The 5,329-nt window shown below is 33.9% G+C and overlaps 1 non-coding gene across 1 annotated transcript; it reads right to left on the bottom strand.

Annotated features, from left to right (window-relative positions):
- Positions 1 to 1,658: 1,658 nt before the first annotated feature.
- Positions 1,659 to 1,764, bottom strand: LOC130456604 (U6 spliceosomal RNA). Its single transcript, XR_008915675.1, has one exon. It is a non-coding gene; the product is annotated as a U6 spliceosomal RNA (small nuclear RNA).
- Between the last annotated feature and the right edge of the window lie 3,565 nt (positions 1,765 to 5,329).

Here is a 5,329-nt window from a genome sequence, read left to right as displayed (position 1 = left end):
TTTAAAATCAAAAACAGATATCACATTCACTGGGGAAATATTAGAACTTTTTCCAATTAGTATAGGAGTGAAGGGAAAATGTCCACTCTTTTCACTACTTCTAGAAATTCTAGCAATAATAAGATGATAATAAAATTAAAGGCATAGAAATAGATAAAAAGGAGATAAAATATTGTTATTTGCTTATAATATGATAGTATACTTAGAAAAGCGTAAGGAATCCACAATGACAAGTTTCAACAAAGTTATAGACTGTGAAATAACCCTTTCCCCCAATCAATATAGCATTTCTACATAATAACAAAATCAAAATGTCAAAAAGGAAAATTCATTCCAAATAACTAAAAACACATAAGCTATCTGGAGATCAACCTACCAAAATATATAAAAGGCATGAACACATTCTGTTATGAATTACTTCTTAAGGAAATAAAGAACTTAAAAAACTGAAGGCATATTCAGTGCTCATGGCAAGACCGTGCAAATACAAAAGAAAATGTCAATGCTACTAATGTTTACACTCTTAATGATAACAATAAAATTACTGAATATACCAACCCAAATTTGTTTTATAAAATTTGATGAAATAGTAAAATTCATTTGGAAAAACAAAAGATTCAGAATATCATGGTAAAAGTATACAAAGTAGAGATGAAAATTGAATAGCACGTCCAGGACTAAAACTATATAATAAAGCTTCATTCATTCAAACTATCTCATATTGGTTAAAGAATAGCAAGACAGATGAAATAAAGGTAGAATCAGAAACAATATAACTCAGTAATCTAGTGTTTGACTTAGTGGAAAACATTTTTTAAAAAGATTAAAAATATATACATAATTAACTACTATGCTGTAAATGGAAATAATGACCACATATACACAGACAAAACAATTTAAAATCTTAAATATATAGCATGACTAATGAAGAGATTTGACAGGACATCCCAAATCACCTCTTTATAAAGGGAAGTAGGAAATGCAACCATTATACATTAAACATATTTTCAAACTTTTTCAATCAGTTGTCCTGATTTTTTTCTTTAGAAATTGCTATATAGAATAGCCCTCTTGGGGGGAGAGATGAATATAGAGATAACAACAATGATGTAAACAAAAAAGAAAGAAAAAGAGATTTAAATAAAAATACTAGTTGAAAAAAAGAATGAGGTGAGGATTAGATGAATCAAGTATACATGTTTGTTGGAAGGAGTTAGAGAGAAGATTTTTAAGGAAAAAATAGTGAATTTATAAAAGAAGGCTGGGATAAACTAGAAATATACTCACAAATCAGTACAGTAGAGCACCAAGGAGAACATTTCAGAGATGGGAGGATTAAATCTCCAAAGCATCTGGTCAGGGTGTCAAGGCAAGAAGTGAGGTAAAATGATGTTTCTGAGAAGTGGGTAAAATGATAACAATAGCATTAACTATACAGAAAATTATACAAAAAATTTTTAAAGTTCAAAAGAGGACATGAAGACAAATGGCATTTTTGTTATGATTCTATTCAACTAAATATATATGCTTTAAAAACTATAAATAGGAATTTGTAGTTTCATGTACACATGCTTTTTTCTTATCTCTGTTTGGTTATGTGTTTTTGTTGATGCTTTTTAAAATTACATTTTATTTTATTTTCATAGAGATCTGCCTTCAAAAATATGGAACACTTCATGAATTTGTGTGTCATCCTTGCATGGGGGCCTGCTGATCTTCTCTGTACCATTCCAATTTTAGTATATGTACTGCCACTGTGAGCACTTGTGTTGATGGTTACTAAATTCAGAATATTTTAAGAGAACAAATAGAAACAGAGCTTTCTAAACTATGCTTAATTCTTCATGCATGAAAACCATCCAGGAATTTCTCAGTCATGTAAAGTCATTTAGGCCTTTAAAGTCTAAAACAGGAAAATAGAACCCAAGAGACTGAATGATGAGTGAATCCTGCCACCACCACCATCCCCCTTCCTCATGCATGCTCCTTCTCTCTTCCTGGTATAATTATGAGCTCAGCATAACTGGTTGAAACTGAACAAAATTTAGCAGTGGATCAGAGCACAGTGCTAAGAAGGATATACTATAATTACCTATAAAGCAAGTATCCATCTTTATGGACATAGATTGCACCCTTTATGGCAATCACTTTGAATATATCTTGGCCACAATGTGGAACAGTTAAGAATGTTTCCTCCACTGTATGTCTCCATCATGCACTTGGGAAAAACAAAATTAAGACCCTTGTATTTATTGAAAAGCTCATGTTAGATATCATGGATGAGGTGTACCACCCTATAGAAAACTTATGAAACTTAAGGATCTGGTTAAGATTCTTAAATAATGGGCAAATAATTACATATAGGTTATGATTTGTATTGTTGGATGGATGGTCTGCATAAATGAGATTGCAGATAAATTAGAAGACAAATATATTTAAGTTCAAAATTTTCATTAATGTGGTCAATTTTTCATAGAGGACTTTTTAAAAATATTCTTCAGTACCAAGGAGAGGACAATAGATATCTAGCTCTATTTATGGCACTATAAAAATAACAATAACAAAATTAAAATAACTAGATTTTATTTGGTGTTTCTGTAAAGTTCTTTATGAATATCTCATTTTATCCTTACAACAGTCTGCAGTAGGTGATATTATCATCACCTTTTTATTGATAAGGAAACTGAGTGAGATGGGTTAAAAAAATTTGATCAAAGCCACACTACTAAATAGTGTCAGGTCATATTTGAACTTGGGTCTTCATGACTGCAAGATAATTGCATGTGTTCACTACACCAACTACTACTAACTAGTTCAGTAATCATGGGAAAAATAATAATACTTTCCCTTTTCTAGACCTTAATATCTTGACCTGTAAAATAAGATTGGAATAAAGGATCCCTTCCTCCTAAAAATCCTATGATCCAATTATCCCCTTTTTTTTCCTTCAATGGCACCCATTTTCATTTATTCAGGAGATTTATGGGTTCCTATTCTTTTTCATACAGCATAGTGGAGACCTCACTATATCAGGTTTCAGAAACCTTGGGTTTGAGTCCTGCCTGTGACAGTATGAAAAAGGAGAAAATAACAACTTCATTGAATTTCAGTTTCATCACCTTCAATATGGATATGATAATACTTGCATGGATTAAATTTTATAAAGCAGTTGTGAGGAAGATATTCTGCAAACCTAAAAGTGCTCCACTAATAAGAGTCAAGAATACTAAGGAAAGGATATGAAACTAATTTACGCTGAGGTATAAGTGAATGAAAACTGATTTAAAGGAATTCTCTTCCTAAGGAGATGTATAGTCATAGTAATTATAGTCACAAACTCAAGGGACAAAACAAACACAGTAAAATATCAGGCTTAAAGGAGAATGATTTTTAATTGGGCAGCTACGATGAGATACCTTATGGGTGTCTTGAAATTACTTATGTAGGTGACTCTCTATTCAGCCTACACTTGAGGCTATCCCTGACCATAGGATTGCATGGATCCAAAATAAATATAGAGGTGGCAAGATGTTCTCAGTACTGTTTATATGTCTTGCTCAGAAAATTATTTTCATCTTGATGATGAATTGTTCTGGGAAAAAATCAAGAATGTTACTTGTATATAAAATTTGGGATACACAAATATGTTACCATCAGAAATATAAATTATCTTCATTTAACATGATTTTGATTCATCTGTGTCTGTTTATTGGTCCTCAGAATTTGGCTCTTTTGTGATAAATAATATCAATTAAAATCTCCTGGATGGTCATAGAGAGGTATAAGGTAGTATAAAGAGAAATGTCTAGTAATGTCATTTGGCTACCACACATTACAAATTAAGAGGTATAAAGGAGAACTAGAGAGAGGGGTATCATCAAAGGAATGTGTGATTGAAAATAGTTGGACTGTCTTTCCTCTCCATCTCCCTAGGATTGACTCCTCCTGACTCTCTCCAATGCTAAGACTGCGTGGACCTTTACGGATGGATTTTAACCTTCTATCCCACAGTTATAAACTGTAGCTATGGTGAAACTCAGTAAAGGCTGCTAAAAAGCAAGGTTGGTCAAAGAAGATGGCTCTTCCTCAAAGGAGAAAGAAGACAGTGAAGATGAGGACATACCAGAAAGAGAAAAAGAAAATATTAGAAAAGAGATTGTAGTCCCTCAGAAGAAGGGCAAGAAAGCTGTGGCTAAATCAACAAAGAAGGCTATGGTTACAGCAGCCAAAAAAACCTTCATTGCTTCCACATCTTCCAAGGAAACAATCATGCCTCCTAGTAAGAAGGTTGCTATGACCTCAGTCTAGAAAGGGGTGACACCAGTCAAAGTTGTCTGAACACCAGGCAAGAAGGGAACTAAAGCAGCAGCCATCCCAGCCAAAGGGGCAAAAAAATGGAAAGAATTCTGAGAGGTCAGTGAATTAGAAAAAGACAGTGAAAATGAAAATGATGAAATATTTAAGTCACCCAAAACCACAACAGTGGGAGCAATTCTAATCAAATAAGACTCTAAGGAAGAAGAGGCAGAGGAGAAAGAGGATAGTGAGGAGGAGGAAGAAAATGAGGATTCTCTGAAGAAGATGCTATGAATACAACTCCTGCCAAGGGGAAGCTTCTTCTGTGAAGGCTACCCCTGAGAAAGCAAGAAAAGCCAAAGGATCTGAGGAAGAGGAGAAGGAAGAAGATCAATAGGAGGAAGATGAAAAGAAGGAGAAAGAAATGCCCCTCAGAAAAGCCCCAAGAAAGAGGAAAAAGGAAATAGACAAATAGAAAGCCCCTAAAGCCAAGTGACAGACATTGGAAGCTGAAAATGTACAAATTTCAATCTCTTCACTGATAACCTATACTTCAACAAAATTGCTTCTAATCTAAAAACTAACACTGCAGACTTCTCTGTGAAAAAGAATCTTACAATTGTGGACTTTCACATTTACATCATACGGAAGTTTGGCTATATGGAATTCAAATCTGCTGAAGACATGGGAAAAGCTCTTGAACTCAGCAGCTTCAAAGTGCTTAGCTCTGAAATGAAGCTGGAGAAAACAAGAGAACAAAAGACCCAAGGACTCCCTTCATTAAGAACCTGGCATATAAAGTAACTCAGGAGGGGTTCAAGGAAGTGCTTGATGATGCTATTGAGGTCAGACTTGTCTGCACCAAGAATGGAATAGCCAAAGAAATTGCCTACAATGAATTCAAAACAGAAACAAATATGTAAAGGCCTTGGAAGAGTAACAGGAAACTGAGATAGATGGCCAGGCTCTCATTCTGAACTACACAGAGCAGAAAAGTCAAAGACAAGAGAATTTGTGAAGTAGGGAAAACAAC

The sequence above is a fragment of the Monodelphis domestica genome, chromosome 1 (assembly GCF_027887165.1).
Source record: "Monodelphis domestica isolate mMonDom1 chromosome 1, mMonDom1.pri, whole genome shotgun sequence".
Lineage (NCBI taxonomy): Eukaryota > Metazoa > Chordata > Mammalia > Didelphimorphia > Didelphidae > Monodelphis > Monodelphis domestica.
This window is presented reverse-complemented; position numbering and strand designations above follow the sequence as displayed.